Source organism: Podarcis vaucheri, assembly GCF_965113315.1.
Source record: "Podarcis vaucheri genome assembly, chromosome: 2".
NCBI classification, from domain to species: Eukaryota; Metazoa; Chordata; class Lepidosauria; order Squamata; family Lacertidae; genus Podarcis; species Podarcis vaucheri.
The window spans coordinates 114,505,056-114,524,058 of record NC_138760.1 but is presented as its reverse complement, the minus strand read 5'-3'; the positions used below and the strand labels follow the sequence as shown (position 1 = coordinate 114,524,058).

At 43.0% G+C, this 19,003-nt stretch overlaps 2 long non-coding RNA genes across 2 annotated transcripts in view; both read left to right on the top strand.

Annotated features, from left to right (window-relative positions):
* The window catches only part of LOC309525358, a 72,958-nt gene that overhangs the window by 18,062 nt on the left and 35,893 nt on the right, over positions 1 to 19,003 (top strand). The window contains exon 2 of the long non-coding RNA XR_014216165.1: positions 9,675 to 9,720. This is a non-coding gene — a long non-coding RNA (uncharacterized lncRNA). The remainder of the gene's footprint in view (positions 1 to 9,674; positions 9,721 to 19,003) is intronic.
* LOC309525397 lies at positions 3,009 to 7,602 on the top strand. The gene is made up of 3 exons (XR_014216221.1): positions 3,009 to 3,205; positions 4,229 to 4,339; positions 7,215 to 7,602. It is a non-coding gene; the product is annotated as an uncharacterized lncRNA (long non-coding RNA).

Sequence of the window (19,003 nt, the reverse complement as noted above, 5' to 3'; positions counted from 1 at the left end):
CCTAAACTGGGGACGTGATAGTTCAGTGTTGGAGCACATGCCTTCCATTGAGAAAGCCCCTAGTCAATCCCCTACCTATCATCTCCAGGTGAACATTTCAGTGAGCAGAGAGTGGAGCATCCTGATAATGGGGCAAAATAGACAAGGCAGCTCCCTGTGTTTGTAGAAGTGAATCAAATTACCCATCTCTTGTATGTGTATAGCTGGGTAGATTCAGGGCTCATGCACACTGCTGCTCATCCTGTGCTTTTCAGGAAAGAGCCAGGCGGTTTTCCATTTGCCTCACCACTTTCCCCAGGAAAGTGTTTGTGGCTGAATCCAAGCACATCAAACCGCAGGAAACCCTACAGACGATTGTTTCGATTCAGCAGATCCAGTTCTTAAGGTGAAATCCTGTACCTTGGAGCCCATTTCAGGGGAGAGTTCAATTTCCCTTTTACCTGTGAAAGGAAGCTGCTTTTCTTCTGCCTCCTGATGAAAACATGAACACTGCAAGTTGCAGGACAGATCGTGCCATCTTTGGAAAAGAGGGTCTAGTTGTCTAGGTGGAAGGTGTTGCTAGTCTCAGGGCACAGGAGCTTGCCACAAACAATTTCCATCTCTTAATCTATACACAGAGATGCAAGTTTAGTTGGACATTGAATACTGATTGGTCCCTTCACAAACGAAATAAAAAAATTGGACATGTATCTTTCATAAATGTTCATTTTATTTTAATGTTGACATTTTAGTAGTTTTAGCAAAATAAATTCAAAATTCTATTTACGGTAAGTGCATATTTTTAAATGAAGTTTAAAATGTGGGGAAAGCTTTTCTCTCTCTTGATATGGACTATGGACTAATTCAGTAAAATTCTCTTCATTCACTAGTTAGTATCAACCTAAGTACTCATCTATCTCTCTCCAGGACAAAATGGCAAATTGACTAATCACGTCAAAGAATGTGGTGAAGACAGTTCGAAAAAACTCTGTGGGACAGAGGTGACATCGGGAGATAAGAAGAAAGTATCATGCTGTAATAGCGACTTATGTTTTGACTGATCTTACTATTCTATTCTAAAGTTGTTTTCGCCTATCCATGTAAAAGGGTGAATAACCAATCTTTCTCCTTTGACAGACATAATATTAGAACGTTTCATATCATTTTCTTTTGATGGACAACAGGTCTTCCTCCTGCCATTGCAATTCAAATGACAGACAAAAGCCCCGCACAAATATTCTGATGCCACGTCCAAAAATCACATTCAGGGGATGTTCCACACAGGAAACCCCCCATTTTGGCTAACCATACTTGTTAATCAAACACTCATCCAGTTCACAACTGTGTTTCTCCTTCCTGCTCCCGAGAGGAGGACCACTCATTTGTGCTCACTCATTTATGCACTCCTTCATTGTCTGATATTTTGAAAAGTAAGTTCCTCTTGCAAAAGTGCATAATTGACTTAGGTATTGGGGTGGAATGGGTCGTTTCTTGGAGAGTTGATGGACATGTACCAAGCAGTGATTTGCACTGTCTATAGGATTTGTGGGTCTCTTTATCACTCCCCATCCCCGCTTGAACTTGGCAAATCACATAAGATGTTATCAAATACAATAACCTGTGCTAGGGATGGTGACAATTCCTCTCTTCCTGGAGCTCATGGAACCCTGTACTTCCCAACCTCTCCTCGGTTGGAGAACTCAAATGTTCTCTGTTCTCTTTCCTCAACATTGCCATGTGACTGGAACGTAGGAAAGTTTTAAGTAGTTTGGACTGGTGGGAGTTCTAGGTGGCCAACCACGATAGAGTTCAAAAATAATAGTTAAAATCACTGCTGGTTTTGTGTGCAGTAATAATGTGAAAATAATAGTTTGTATTATTTGTTGTACCTTACGCATCAATGATTTCTTTCAATAAAATTTAAAAATGAAGTTGCGGTCTGTATTCTATTTTGGCTCCTGTGTAATTACTGTATCTTGATCACAAAAGAAATCACTGTACCTCATATTTTCCTTTCCTCAAAATTGAGGAAATCTTAATTATATGGGCCATATCTCATGCTTTGCAACAGACTTCTGTGCTCAGCTGCATTTCCTTTCCCTCTCTGGGCCCCTCCAGCCTCCAGAAGACACAGGCAAGAATACGACAGGGCAGAACAAACAAAGCAGATCCTCCATTCTGCATAACACTCTTGCATCGTATATGGCAGGGTTCAAATAGAATCCCATACACAAATCACATAAGCCCAATCAGCATCTGGAAGTATTAATGTAACCATACCATATTAGTCTGTTTCTCCAAGTCTTTGCACTCAGATTCCAAAATAAAAGGGCTTCAGTCAACTGACTAACCAGCCAACCTTCCACCTCTCGCCAGTTAAAAGCATCAGCTCCTATTGGATGCAGTTTGGCTCCAAGAAATATGAAGGTGGCCAGAATATCTGTTCATGGGATTGCCAGGAATCAGAGTCTGTCTTGCAAGCCTGCTGTCTCTCCATGTCTCACATCTTTGAGTAAAGTTGAAGATACATGCAATATCAAAGGACCACTTATTTATCACTCATGGAGAACAGAAACACATGGCTGTGCACATCATTCATTCCACTGTGAGCAACAGTGAGATACAAAAGAAAGCTGCTAACACAACGATTCGGGAATATGGACTGGCCAGAAGTCACCCATTGTGTTTCATCTGTAGGCTGGTTGAGAGTTGCCTGCTCGGCACATCGTACTATTACAATTGAAACCTGGAGCTGAACAGAAAACCCTCATAAGATAGCATCAGGCATCTGCTGTGGTCCACGATGTTCTGTACAGCATGCAGCTGATTCCTCAGGACATTTGGATTTGTCCTAACAATCAGTACTTTATGCCTGAAAGGGCCCAAGACAACCATCGCCTTCACTCTCTGCTGCCCATCTGAGTGGCCCAAGCATATTGCCAGAGGCTCCTTGAACCTTTCAAGGTCACCAGGATGAAGCAGGAAGCCAAGAGGGTTCCTCCCAGACTTATATAATGGATGTCTTGAACCCGGCTCCTGAAATCGAGCAGCGTGTTTCTGCCTGCCCTGGAAACCTGTGGTTTCTCAGCTGCTAGCCTTTGAAAGCTGTCTCTCCATACAAAAGGCATTCCAATGGAGCAGAGCTTGTTTCTTGGTAATCGAAGACCACGTCTGCTTCAGGTCTGGCTACTTACATTCTGTGTTCTGCTTTGCCTCAGGACTGGAGGTAAGCATTGCCTCCGTCCCCCATCCCAGAAGAGGTGAAAGAAGAATAAACCACTGTTTTAGATAGGTTGACTCTATTAGTAGCAGGAAAGATATACTTTGGGGTGGTAGGGAGGAAATGCCTTCTGCCATAAGTTTGCAATAATTTAGTGTTATGGTACATGCTTTCATGCAGAAAGCCCCAGGTTAATCCGTTAGCATCTCCAGTCCGAAGGTTTCAGGAAAAGAGGGTGGGACATCCTGAGACTCTGGGAACAATAATGGGGCAAAATGGACAGGTAGCTTGAAATGCTGGAAGGCAGCTCCGTATGTATGTAGGAGTTAATCAGGATGCCCGACGCCTGGTATATGTGTAGTGGTGGTGGTGTTGTGGTCTAAACCACTGAGCATCTTAGGCTTGCCGATTGGAAGGTTGGCGGTTTAAATCCTTGTGGTGGGTTGAGCTCCCATTGCTCTGTCCCAGGTCCTGCCAACCTAGCAGTTTAAAAACACACCAGTGCAAGTAGATAAATAGGGGTCAGCTTAGAGCTCATTGCAGGACAGAGTTAAGCTTCCATTGAGGGAGAAAGCTGCTTTTCTTCTGGGAGCGCCATCTTTGGAAAAAAGAGGATTCCCTTGTCTGGGTGGAATGTGTTGCTAGATTAAGGGCACAGGAGCATGCTATGAAACTGCATAGAGTTTTCTCATCCACAGAGATGTCAGTTTTGTCCGACTTTCCATGGTGAAAAGAATCCTAATGCTCTAGGATCAATTCTGACAGCTATGTGTGCCCACAGCATTTTGGTGGGTTGGGATATTGAAAATCTTTTGGTCCCATCCCAAATTAAAGAAAGGGGTTTCGCTTGGTACTATGCTTTGCAGTACATCCAGGAAAGAAAATTGATATAAATGAGGGAAGTGGTAGGAGTCCCTGGGCTTCAGACTCCTTGTCTACCTCCTAATGAAGCCCCAGATTTGGTGACCGATGGGTGAAGGTGATGCTTTCATGGATAAACAGTAAAACAAATTTTTGTGCCTCCTACAGCAGATGCTGTGAAATGCAGAAAATGCATGCCAACAGGTCATGACAAGTCATGTGGATCAAAGGCGAAGACATGTGAGGGGCCATTCTGTGTAATGACAGAAAGATTGTCAGGTAATGAGGCTTTTCTGTCTATGTTCCTCCTTTTTTATGATGTGACTAGGATTTGCCTCTTCTGTGCTCTGGTAACCTCTTCATTTCTCTGATGAAAATGGGAATATCCCATTCCACAATGGTAATTATACTATTTATACTGCACACATCTTACTGGGTTGCCCCAGCCACTCTGGGCAGCTTCCAACATGCATAAAAACATAATAAAACATTAAACTTTTTTTTTTAAAAAAAACCTTCCCCATATAGGATTGCCTTCAGATTGCTTGGGAGTCCTCCATACCCTCCAACATTTCTCCAGTGAAAATAGGCACATCCTAAGATAAAGTGGGGCATTCCAGAATCAAATCAGAAACCGGCTTCTCTAAATCAGGGACGTCCCTAAGAAATAGGGACACTTCCAGTGTCCGCTATTTTAGACTACTGCGTGCATTATACGTGGCACTGCCTTTGAAGACAATTAGGAAAATGCAGCTGGTCCAGAATTCGGTGTGGGGATGTTTAGGAAAGTTGGCAAGGAAATATTTCTTAAGTATTATCCTTCCTTTGCTCATGCTAGTGAGTGATGTAGCAGAGCAAATCCCCTTCTGTACTCATGGAAGCTAGTTGATAGATTCCTTTGAATCTCTACAAACTGACTAACCCAATGTGGTTTGCTCAGATGGATTATTTCTGGTGTCTCCTTTTCTCCCTCTTAAAATACAATAAATACTCACAAGTCTGACTTTAAAAGTATAACAATAAGTTTACTCACAAGTTGTTCACAGTACACATCCTGGAAGCCAGCCTTTAAGCTTCAGGTTACAAACATACAACGTGGCTTACATCCTTTGTGAGGATGGGCACAAGTGCTGCTGGCTGAGAGCCAGCAGCCAACAAAATGGAGGGGACTGAACTGAGAGTTGAATCGAACAAAACTGAGACAAAATGGCTGCTTGACTCTCCCCATAAACAGTACTGACCTCCTGGACCCTGCAATCATCCTCTGAGGCCCTTCTCTATGTGGTTCCTCTACAGGAAATCTGGAGGGTGGCAATACGAGAACGATCCATTTCTGAAGTGGCCCCCTATTTGTGGAAAGCTCTTGCCAGAGAGGCTCTCCTGGCACCATCAATATACAGTGGTACCTCGGGTTAAGTACTTAATTCGTTCCGGAGGTTCTTAACATGAAACTGTTCTTAACCTGAAGCACCACTTTAGCTAATGGGGCCTCCTGCTGCTGCTGCGCCGACGAAGCATGATTTCTGTTCTCACCCTGAAGCAAAGTTCTTAACCTGAAGCACTATTTCTGGGTTAGTGGAGTCTGTAACCTGAAGTGTATGTAACCTGAAGCGTATGTAACCCGAGGTACCACTGTATAACTTTAGACGCCATGTAAAAACATCCCACTCCTCCCAGACCTTTGGCTAATTAAAAAATCTATGAATTTAAAAATGTGGGAGGGGGTATTGTTTTCGTTCGTTAATATGCTATGTATGTTTGTGTTTTTATATTGTAAGGCACTCAGTGATCTTTGGACAAAGGGTGGTATAGAGAGTTAATAAAGAATGAGAATGAGTATAAGAACAAGAATAAGAATAATCATGAGCAGATCAGGATGAATGCTCAATAAATGGAAGAGCCCAAAGTTTTGCTAGTTCATAATAAAATTACTGTATATAATAAATTTACTACAGCAGTTCTGATTTTCTGGTCAGGCTCTGAATTCTCTTGGTAATGTAAGGAGTAACATCTTTTACCAAATTGGTTCATGAACAAATTGACAGAGCTGTCCTTTCCTTGTCAAATATTGTGCAATGCTTGACAAGTGCAAAGTTGCAGCAGCAATATGAGAAACACTGGGCATTTCCAATGAATGGAGCATTAGAAAGCTTTCCCCCCAACTCCATTTTGAACACATGGATTCAATTTTGCAGCTGGGGAGATTCCTGGACATATCACTGCAAGACTGACTGTGCAACAGTCTTTCAGCAGAACTGGAAGAGCTGCTTCATTAGAGTCTTGAATGCCAGCTATATTTTACATCAAGCCACATTACGTAGAGGGACTTTGCTTAAGAAGATGAAATGTTGGAGAGGGACAGGAAAAGTCAGGTTTCTGCTTCAAGGAACTAACTGGCATGTCACTTGGAAAGTAGCCTATTTTTCAGTCTGAAGGAAAGGTATTTGGGATTTATCCTAGACAACAGTGGTGGAGATTCTGAGATTTAAGGATTTGTTTTATTTAGACATGTATTTTGCATATGTTTTAGCTTTATTTTATTTTAATGTTGACACTTTAGTAATTTTAGAAGGGGGGGATAAGTTTTAGGTATGCATTTGTCAGTGGAGCTTAAAATGGAATTTCAATGTGCTGTGAGCTTTGTCGTTTCTTTTGGTATGAACTATGTGTTAGGATTGTCCTACTCATGTGTAGGACCCTGGTAGAGACACAGGCCCGACTGGCATGTTCTCTCCCTCCTGGTCTGTCGGGAGCTTCAAAAGCTTTCTCCGGCCCGAACATCACCATACCAAGTGGCATTAGCACGCTTAGGAACAGCAGGGTGTTAGCAGTTTGCTTAACAAACTCAGTAGCACAGCATTTTGGCTAAACTACTTTTATTTACAGATAATACACTTGGAGCATTCTGACTTAGCTCCTTCCTCTTTCTCATCAGACAGAAAAGAGAAAGAACAAAGGACAATAGTCCCACATCACGGAAACACAGTAACATACACATCCTGTCTCTGTCACTTCCCACACTGTGGAATGAAAACATACACCGTCATGTGATAGAAAACAATCCCATGACTGCAAACATGGAGCAGGAATCCTAACACTATGGACTCCACTCGCCAGTTAGCATCAGCATAAGCACTTCTCTTTCTCTCGCCAGGTCAAAACCAAAACTTGAAGATCATGAAATTCTGTGGCAAAGCTGAGAATAAAAAGCTCTGTGGAACAGAAACGAAAAAGGGAGATAAACTTAAAGTACATTGCTGTGAAACCGACTTCTGTTTTGACTGATTTTACTGTTGTATTCTTGTATTGTTTTAACCCATCCAGAAACCTCATGGTAAAGGGTGGGTAGCCAATCTTTCTCCTTCTCTTTCACTTTCTCCTTTGAAAGACATAATATTAGAACATTTCATATCCTTTGCTTTTGACGGATGCCTGGTCTTCCTCCTGCAAACACAGAAAACACAGAAAAAACACAGAGCAAACACAGAAAAGCAACAAACCCCACCCCGAGACTGTGATTCTACCACTGCAACCACTAGTACACTACTCACAGTAATGGAAATAACAATAACACTAATAATAATAAATTTGTTCCCCACTCATCTTAAATGTGTAGCCCCAGACATCTGTTTACCCCATTTTATGTACCCCCTTTGGCTCATGCTCCTGGTTTGAAATCCTGCTCTTCATCAGCCTGCCAAATGGGCCAATTGCAGGCTGGTGTGGAGAGGGAACAATCAGGATTCCCACAGGTCCGCTCCTGGGGGATTTAAAACAGCCCATGCCAGCCCCCGATGTCCAGCATTTCTTCATTGGATCAGCCCACCCATTTTGCATGTGCAAATTGAATTGACCTTGCAATGGCTGCGGTGGTCACTGTATTGTTGGTGCCGGGTAGGAATTTGCTATGACCTGGAGGTTTTGCCTACCCTGTAGCAATTGTCACAACTTTGGCAGCTTAGGCGTTGGGTAACCTTAACCTTGGTTGGAGGGGGGGTTGTACTCTGGCCTTCCCCTCCAGAAATAGGGTATGTGATGGAGTTGCTTCTGTCCATTTGCCCAGAAGGGCTTAGGGGCTTGGGCCTGTCCACCAGATTCTCAATTCATCTCTTCCTGAAGCTCATGGAACCCCTCTGTTCTTCCCAACCCCTCCTTGGTTGGAGAGCTTGAATATTCTCTTTTCACTTTCCTGAACATTGCCATGTAATTGGAACGTAGAAAAGCTTTTAAGTAATTTGGACTGGTGGGAGTTCTAGGTGGCCAATCAAGATAGAGTTCAATAATGATAGTTAAAATTACTGCTAGTTTTGCATGCAGAAAAAATGAGATAATAATAGCTTGCAATATTTGTTGTACCTTACGCAACAATGCTTTCCTTCAATAAAGTTTAAAAATGAAGTTGTGGTCTGTGTTCTGTTTTGGTTCCTGTGTAATTTTTGTATCTTGATCGCACAAGAAATCCCTGTACCTTATATTTTCTGTTCCTGCCTATTTTAAAAGTATGGGCCATATTCCATGCTTTGCAACAGACTTCTGTGCTCAGCAGCACTTCCTCTCCCTCTCCTGCTTTCCCTCCAGCTTCCGGCAAGCACAGACAAAAATACAACAAAGCAGATCCTCCATTCTGCACAACACTCTTGCATCATAAATGACAGTCTTCAAATAGAATCCCAAACATAAATCACATGAGCCCAGTCAGCATCTGGAAGTACTAACGTAACCGTACCATATTAGTATCTTTCTCCAAGTCTTTGCACTCAGATTCCAAAATAAAAGGGCCTCAGTCAACTGACTAACCAGCCAACCTTCCACCTCTCCCCAGTTAAAAGCAGCAGCTCCTATTGGATGCTATCTGGCTCCAAGAAATATGAATTCTGTTCATGGGATTGCCAGGAATCAGAGTCTGTCTTGCAAGCCTGCTGTCTCTCCATGTCCCACATCTTTGAGTAAAGTTGGAGATACATGCAATATGAAAGGACCACTTATGTATCACTCATGGAGAACAGAAAAACATGGCTGTGCACATCATTCATTCCACTATGAGCCGCAGTGAGATACAAAAGAAAGCTGCTAACACAATGATTCAGGAATATGGACTGGCCAGAAGTCACCCATTGTGTTTCATCTGTAGGCTGGTTGAGAGTTGCCTGCTCGGCACATCGTACTATTACAACTGAAACCTGGAGCTGAACAGAAAAGCCTCGTAAGATAGCATCAGGCATCCGCTGTGGTCCGCGACATTCTGTACTGCATGCAGCTGATTCCTCAGCCCATCTGGATTTGTGCTAACAGGCAGCACTTTATGCCTGAAAGGGCCCAAGACAACCATCGCCTTCACTCTCTGCTGCCCATCCGAGTGACCCAAGCATATTGCCAGAGGCTCTTTGGACCTTTCAATGCCACCAGGATGAGGTGAGAAGCCAAGAGGGTTCCTCCCAGCCGTATATAATGTATATCTTGAACCTGGCTCCTCAAAGTGAGCAGCGTGTTCCTGTCTGCCCTGAAAACCTGTGGTTACTCAGCTGCTAGCCTTTGAAAGCTGTCACTCCATACAAAAGGCATTCCAATGGAGCAGAGCTTGTTTCTTGGTAATCAAAGGCCACGTCTGCTTCAGGTCTGGCTACTTACATTCTGTGTTCTGCTTTGCTTCAGGACTGGAGGTAAGTATGGTCCCCACTTCCTGTCCCTGAACAGGTGAAGCAAGAATAAGCCACTCTTCTACATAGATTAAATCTATGAGCAACCCGGAGGGGATGTACTTTGGGGCAAGAGTGGAATATATGCCTCCTTTAGTGGGGTTGTGATATTTCAATGTTAGAGCTCTTGCCTTCCGTGAAGAAAGCCCCAAGTTAATCCCTTACCTACCATCTCCAGTTGAACGTTTCAGTGAGAAGATTGTGGCGTATCCTGATAATGGGGCAAAATAGACAAGGCAGTTCCCTATGTTTGTAGAAGTGAATCAAATCACCCACCTCTTGTTGCATGTGTATAGTTGGAGAGATTTAGGGCTCATGCACACTGCTGCTCACCCTGTGCTTTTGAGGCAAGGGCCAAGGGGTTTTCCATTTCCTCCCACCACGTTCTTCAGGAAAACTCACTACTTTCGGCTGAATCCAAACAAACGTCAATCCACAGAAAACCCGACTGACAATTGCTTCGATTCAGAGTGTACCATCTTCGAGAAAAAAGGTCCAGCTGTCTAGGCGGAAGGTGTTGCTAGTCTCAGGCCACAGGAGCGTGCTACAAATTTGCATACAATTTCCATCTCTTAATATATACACAGAGATGCAAATTTTGTCTGACTGTCCAAGGGAAAAAAGATTATACCATTTCTGTTCTGGGGTCTCTTCTGACAGCTATGTGTGCTGATAGGATTTTGGTGGGTTAGGGCATTGAATATCAATTGGTCCTTCCACCAATGAAATACTGTCTCTTACAACAGATGCTGTGATATGCAGAAGATGCATCATAAAAGGTCCTGGCAAGCCATGCCTACCGAATGATGTGACATGTGAGGCATCATTCTGTATGATGGTAGAAACCTTTTCAGGTAAGGAGACTCTCCTGTTGACGTTCCTCCTTTTTTATGGTGGGCCTCAGTGTAGAAAACAAAGTCCTTGTACCATACTTGTGTCCTTGTGTGAGTGTCTGGAGGTAGTTGGAGGATAGATGGCGGCTAACAGATTGAGGCTGAATCCTGACAAGACGGAAGTACTGTTTTGGAGGGACAGGAGGTGGAAGGGTGTGGAGGACTCCTGGTCCTGAATGGGGTAAGTGTGCGCCCGAAAGACCAGGTGCGCAGCATGGGAGTCATTTTGGAGTCACAGCTGTGGCATAGTATCAGCAGCACAGCTTCCTGGAGACAGCAACTGAATGATCAGATGGGTCAAACACTTTGTGAAATGATAGGGTCCTTGCCAAACTCAGTGGTTGGTGCATAAACTTGGATTACTGTTAATTATGCCCATTTTCTCTATATAGAGGGCATGTCATTTTGTGGCTTCCTTTGCTGCTGTTCCCTTTTATTGGAATAAAACCAACCACTGGTGCTGAAGAAACTGAAATTGACCAATTCTATGAAGACTTACAACGCCTTATAGAAATGACACAAAAGAAGGATGTTCTTCTCATTATAGGGGATTGGAATGCTAAAGTAGGGAGTCAAGAGATAAAAGGAACTGGCAAGTTTGGCCTTGGAGTTCAAAATGAAGCAGGGCAAAGGCTAATAGAGTTCTGCCAGGAGAACAAGCTGGTCATCACAAACACGCTTTTCCAACAACACAAGAGACGACTCTACACATGGACATCACCAGATGGGCAGCATCGAAATCAGATTGATTATATTCTCTGCAGCCAAAGATGGAGAAGCTCTATACAGTCAGCAAAAACAAGACCTGGAGCTGACTGTGGCTCAGATCATCAGCTTCTTATAGCAAAATTTAAGCTTAAACTGCAGAAAGTAGGAAAAACCACTGTGCTGGTAAGATACAATCTAAGTCAAACCCCTTATGAATACACAGTGGAAGTGAGGAACAGGTTTAAGGATTTAGATTTGGTGGACAGAGTGCCTGAAGAACTATGGATGGAGGCTCGTAACATTATACAGGAGGCAGCAACTAAAAACATCCCAATGAAAAGGAAATGCAAGAAAGCAAAGTGGCTGTCCAACGAGGCCTTACAAATAGCGGGGGGCAAGCAAAATGCGAGGGAGATAGTGAAAGATACAGGAAATTGAATGCAGATTTCCAAAAAATAGCAAGGAGAGACAAGAAGGCCTTCTTTAACAAGGAATGCAAAGAAACAGAGGAAAACAATAGAATTGGAAAAACCTGAGATCTGTTCAAGAAAATTGGAGATATGAAAGGAACATTTCGTACAAAGATTACCATAATAAAAGACAAAAGTGGAAAGGACCTAACAGAAGCAGAAGACATCAAGAAGAGGTGGCAAGAATACACAGAGGAACTATACCAGAAAGATATGGATGTCTTGTACACCCCAGGTAGTGTGGTTTGCTGACCTTGAGACAGACATCCTGGAGAGTAAAGTCAAATGGGCCTTAGAAAGATGTGCTAACAACAAGGCCAGTGGAAGTGATGATATTCCAGCTGAACTATTTAAAATTTTAAACAATCATGCTGTCAAGGTGCTACACTCAATATGCCAGCAAATTTTGAAAAACTCAGCAGTGGCCAGAGGATTGGAGAAGATCAGTCTACATCCCAATCCCAAAGAAGGGCAGTGCGAAAGAATGCTCCAACTACCACACAATTGCACTCATTTCACACGCTAGCAAGGTTATGCTTAAAATTCTACAAGGCAGGCTTAAGCAGTATGTGGACCGAGAACTCCCAGAAGTGCAAGCTGGATTTAGAAGGGGCAGAGGAACCAGAGACCAAATTGCAAACATGTGCTGGATTATGGAGAAAGCTAGAGAGTTCCAGAAAGACATCTACTTCTGCTTCATTGACTATGCAAAAGCCTTTGACTGTGTCGACCACAGCAAACTATGGCAAGTTCTTAAAGAAATGGGAGTGCCTGACCACCTCATCTGTCTCCTGAGAAATCTCTATGTGGGACAAGAAGCTACAGTTAGAACTGGATATGGAACAACTGATTGGTTCAAAATTGGGAAAGGTGTACGGCAAGGCTGTATATTGTATCCCTGCTTATTTAACTTATATGTAGAATTCATCATGCGAAAGGCTGAGCTGGATGAATCCCAAGCCGGAATTAAGATCGCCGGAAGAAATATCAACAACCTCAGATATGCAGATGACACAACCTTGATGGCAGAAAGTGAGGAGGAATTAAAGAACCTTTTAATGAGGGTGAAAGAGGAAAGCGCAAAATATGGTCTGAAGCTCAACATCAAAAAAACGAAGATCATGGCCACTGGTCCCATCATCTCCTGGGAAATAGAAGGGGAAGAAATGGAGGCAGTGAGAGATTTTATTTTCTTGGGCTCCATGATCACTGCAGATGGTGACAGCAGTCACGAAATTAAAAGACGCCTGCTCCTTGGGAGAAAGGCGATGGCAAACCTAGACAGCATCTTAAAAAGCAGAGACATCACCTTGCCAACAAAGGTCCATATAGTTAAAGCCATGGTTTTCCCGGTAGTGATGTATGGAAGTGAGAGCTGGACTATAAAGAAGGCTGATCGCCGAAGAATTGATGCTTTTGAATTATGGTGCTGGAGGAGACTCTTGAGAGTCCCATGGACTGCAAGAAGATCAAACGCATCCATTCTTAAGGAAATCAGCCCTGAGTGCTCCTTGGAAGGACAGATCGTGAAGCTGAGGCTCCAGTACTTTGGCCACCTCATGAGAAGAGAAGACTCCCTGGAAAAGACCCTGATGTTGGGAAAGATGGAGGGCACAAGGAGAAGGGGACGACTGAGGACGAGATGGTTGGACAATGTTCTCGAAGCTACAAACATGAGTCTGACCAAACTGCTGGAGGCAGTGGAAGACAGGAGTGCCTGGCGTGCTCTGGTCCATGGGGTCACGAAGAGTCAGACACGACTAAACGACTAAACAACAAACGGGCATATTTCCTAAATAGTAGAGCAATAAACTTCAAGAAAATGGAACAACTTCTATATTGTAATGTCTTGCTGCCCCTTTTATTGGAGATTCATGATGTTGTAAATCATATCTGGCCTCCACATTGATCATCTAACCTTGAGCAAGTCAGGATGAATGCTCAATAAATGGAAGAGCCCAAAGTTTCTCTAGGGAGTACCGCATTGGCATGAATATAAGCCGCACCCACAAATAAACCACACTTTTAGAATTGAAGGGGGGGAGAGAAAAAAGACAATACTCAGGCTGCTTCCTGGGGGGAGCCACACTGCTTTGCTGGCGGCCTTCAACCTTCTTTCTGGTGGCTTGGGGAAGGCTTGGGAGCGGTGGGCGGGCAGTGTGCCATTGCCCCGTGCTTCCGGGCTGCTTCCTGGGGGGGAGCTGCGCCACTTTGCCAGTGGTGTAAGGTCACGGATATAAGCCGTACTTGAACTTTTCACTGTTGGAATTTGGGGGGGAAATGAGGCTTATATTCAGGCCAATGCGGTAATAAATTTAGTACAACAGTTCGAATTTTCTGGTCAGGCTTGGTAATGTAAGGAGTAACATCTTTTACCAAAGCAGTCAATGAGCAATTGACAGAGCTGTCCCTTTCCTCATCAACATGGTGCATGATGCGTAGCGTATTGTCACATGACAGTGCATTGGTTGGCAAGTGCAAAGTCTCAGCAGCAATACGAAAAAGACCAAGCATTTCCAATGAAAATGGAGCATTAGAGAGCTTTCCCCCCAACTCCATTTTGAACACATGGATTCAGTTGTGAAGCTGGGGAGATTCGTGGACATATCACTGCAAGGCAGACTGTGCAACAGTCTTCCAGCAGTAATGGAAGAGTTACCTCATTAAAGTCTTGAATGCCAGCTATATTCTTATATTAAGCCACATTACGTAGAGGGACTTTGCTTAAGAAGATGAAATGTTGGAGAGGGACAGGAAAAGTAAGGTTTCTGGCATGTCACTTGGAAAGTGGCCTATTTTTCCGTCTGAAGGGAAAATATTTGGGATTTATCCTTGACAACAATGGTGGAGTTTCTGAGATTTAAGGGTTTGTTTTATTTAGACATATATTTTGCATATGCTTTAACCTACTTTTATTTTAATGTTGACACTTAAGTAGCTTTAGCAAAATGAATTCAAATGTCTGTTTTAAGTATACTTTTCAAGATTGAGTTCAAAATGTAAAGTATAGTTGGAAGAGAACCTTTGTCCTCTCTTTTGGTATGGATTTTGGACTAATACAATAAAATTATCTTCATTGACTGGTTAATCTCAACAAAGATACTTCTCTATCTCTCTCCAGTTGATAAAGGTGAATTGGTGAAAACCATCAAAGAATGTGGCCCAGATAATATGATAGGGGCATGTGGAATGAAACCATCAGATGCAGCGAAAATGAAAACGTCGTGCTGTGAAACTGACTTATGTTTTGACTGATTTTACTGTTCTGTTCCTAAATTGCTCCTCCTTTCTGTTCCAGAGAAGAGGACCACCCATTTGTGTCCACTCATTTATGCGTTCCTTCACTGTAACTTCTCCCCACAAAAGTGTGCAACTGACTGCAGCAAGAGGGTGGGATGGGATGTTCCTTGATGAGTTCATAGACACCTACCAAGCAGTGCTTTACACTGTCTACTCTTACCTTCCCCACACCTGACCTCATATGAAGTCAGGCGTAGGGTGGAGGTGGGCTGGGCTGGGGGTCTTCTGAAATAGCCTCTTGTGCCAAATGGGGAAGTCCAGAATGCTTCCTTATGCCCAGAGGCCAGAGTTCCCCTCCCTTGCTGGAACTGGGCAAATCACAGAAAATTTTATCCAAAACATTCGCTTGTGGTTGGGATAGTGATGAGATTCATTAAAGAAGAGGGCGAACTTGGATGGTCTCTGCATGCTCATGAGCAAAACCATCTGCCTCAAGTCATAGGACAGTTTACTATCTTGGTCTGTTCTCTGTCTGAGTTTCATGATTCTCTGCAAACTCTGAATGATCATGAGTCCCATTCCTAGAGAGGGATCGTACATTTGGCATAACAGGTATCTGCCCTAATTCTGACAGGTCCCTGATTCTTTATCAGCTCTTAACCATGTTCTTAGAACATCTCATTCCACACAGTCAGTCAAGAGGGTTGGGGGGAGTCTGGAACCACTTCTATTTGCACTCTCCTGCGTCCCGTCCATCAGATTCTCTTTTTTTAAAAAAATGATATTTATTGAGAATCTTTTAGAATTACAGAAAAAAACAAAGCAGAAAAAAAGAGAAAACAAAGAGAAAACAAACCACATCAAACAATACAAATTCAAAAAAACAAAAATACACCACAAACAGATAAAAATAAATCCTGCAAGGTCAGATGCCTATTCCCACGATTGTAATCTGTAACAGCTGCCGGCTCCCTGGAATTAGTTACAGTTTCACAGTCTCCCTCTAGGGGGAAAACTTCTATTTGTTCTTGCAACAAAGTTTCCTTTTTGAGATATTTTGTCAACATTTGTTCCTTTAAAATGCGAAAGGAAACAGTGGAATCACTATGTTTCTCTTCTTTTAGCTATCTGTCAAAAACGTTTGTCTCTGGTCAATGAGCTTCAAACGTCAGTCCTGACACCCCGCTCCAGGATCAGGACGGAGGAAAGTTACTTTACTTTTTTTTGTAATTAAATTTTTTATTCAGAATTTATAAAAAACAAACAAATACAAAAATAAACATATTTACATAGATTATTTTTCCCGTTCTCCATACTATACAAACAAAAAATAAACGTAAAATCATAAAAAAGAAAATCATAATATTTTAGGCTCTACCGAGCCTTTGACTTCCCTTCACCCTTTTGGTAAGTATCAAATAAATTCCATGATTGTGTATTTAATTTTTAAACTTATAATCATTCGCTGATAGAATTATTCTAGCCCCGCCAGTTCATCTTATAAATCTGTTCCGATATATTTCCAAAATTTACTCCAGTTTTTCTGGAATTTCTGATCATCTTGGTCTCGTATTCTGCCTGTTAATCATAGAATCATAGAATCATAGAATCATAGAAACATAGAGTTGGAAGAGACCGCAAGGGCCATCGAGTCCAACACCCTGCCAAGCAGGAAACACCATCAGAGCACTCCTGACATATGGTTGTCAAGCCTCTGTTTAAAGACCTCCAAAGTAGGAGACTCCACCACACTCCTTGGCAGCAAATTCCACTGTCAAACAGCTCTTACTGTCAGGAAGTTCTTCCTAATGTTTAGGTGGAATCTTCTTTCTTGTAGTTTGGATCCATTGCTCCGTGTCCGCTTCTCCGGAGCAGTAGAAAACAACCTTTCTCCCTCCTCCATGTGACATCCTTTTATATATTTGAACATGGCTATCATATCACCCCTTAACCTCCTCTTCTCCAGGCTAAACATGCCCAGCTCCCTTAGCCGTTCCTCATAAGGCATCGTTTCCAGGCCTTTGACCATTTTGGTTGCCCTCCTCTGGACACGTTCCAGTTTGTCAGTGTCCTTCTTGAATTGTGGTGCCCAGAACTGGACACAGTACTCCAGGTGTGGTCTGACCAGAGCAGAATACAGTGGCACTATTACTTCCCTTGATCTAGATGCTATACTCCTATTGATGCAGCCCAGAATTGCATTGGCTTTTTTAGCTGCCGCGTCACACTGTTGGCTCATGTCAAGTTTGTGGTCAACCAAGACTCCTAGATCCTTTTCACATGTACTGCTCTCAAGCCAGGTGTCACCCATCTTGTATTTGTGCCTCTCATTTTTTTTGCCCAAGTGCAATACTTTACATTTCTCCCTGTTAAAATTCATCTTGTTTATTTTTGCCCAGTTCTCTAATCTGTCAAGGTCGTTTTGAAGTGTGATCCTGTCCTCTGGGGTGTTAGCCACCCCTCCCAGTTTGGTGTCATTTGCAAATTTGATCAGGATGCCCTTGAGTCCATCATCCAAGTCGTTGATAAAGATGTTGAATAAGACCGGGCCCAAGACAGAACCCTGTGGCACCCCACTAGTCACTCTTCTCCAGGATGAAGAGGAACCATTGATGAGCACCCTTTGGGTTCGGTCAGTCAGCCAGTTACAAATCCACTGAGTGGTAGCATAGTCAAGACCGCATTTTACCAGCTTCTTTACAAGAATATCATGGGGCACCTTGTCAAATGCCTTGCTGAAATCAAGGTAGGCTACATCCACTGCGTTCCCTTCATCTACCAGGCTTGTAATTCTGTCAAAAAACGAGATCAGGTTAGTCTGACATGACTTATTTTTCAGAAATCCATGCTGACTATTGGTGATCACAGCATTCCTTTCTAGGTGCTCACAGACTGTTTGCTTAATGATCTGCTCCAGAATCTTCCCTGCTATTGATGTCAGACTGACTGGGCGGTAATTATTTGGGTCCTCTCTTTTCCCCTTTTTGAAAATAGGGACAACATTTGCCCTCCTCCAGTCTGCCGGGACTTCGCCTGTTCTCCAGGAATTCTCAAAGATGACTGCCAGTGGTTCTGAGATCACATCTGCCAGTTCTTTTAATACTCTTGGATGCAGTTCATCTGGCCCTGGAGACTTGAATACATCTAAACTAGCCAAATATTCTTGTACTATCTCCTTAGTTATTCTGGGCTGTGTTTCCTTTGCTGAATCATTTGCTCCAAATTCTTCAGGTCGGGCATTGTTTTCTTTATCGGAGAAGACTGAGGCAAAGAAGGCATTGAGTAGTTCAGCCCTTTCTGTGTCCCCTGTTTGCATTTCACCATCTTCTCCTCTGAGTGACCCAACTGTTTCTTTGTTCTTCCTTTTGCTACGAACATACCCATAAAAGCCTTTTTTGTTGCTTTTAACCTCTCTAGCAAGCCTGAGTTCATTCTGTGCTTTAGCTTTTCTGACTTGGTGTCTACACGTGCTGGCTATTTGTTTGAATTCCTCTTTGGTGGTTTCCCCCCTTTTCCATTTTTTGTACACATCCTTTTTTAATCTTAATTCAGTTAAAAGTTCTTTAGATAGCCACCCTGGCTTCTTTAGGCACCTTCCATGTTTCCGTCTCATTGGTATTGCCTGACGTTGTGCTTTTAGTATCTCCCTCTTAACAAACTCCCAGCCATCATGAACTCCCTTTCCTTTTAGTATTGTTGTCCATGGGATCTCACCCAGCACTTCCCTAAGTTTTATGAAGTCGGCTTTCTTAAAGTCAAGAAATTGAGTCCTAGTATGCTTGGCTGCTCCTTTCCGCTGTATAGTAAACTTCAGAAGAGCATGATCACTCGCGCCTAATGATCCTTCCACTTCTACCCCACTAACCAGGTCATCAACATTGGTTAGGACCAGATCTAAAATGGCTGTTCCTCTTGTTGCTTCTCCCACTTTCTGGA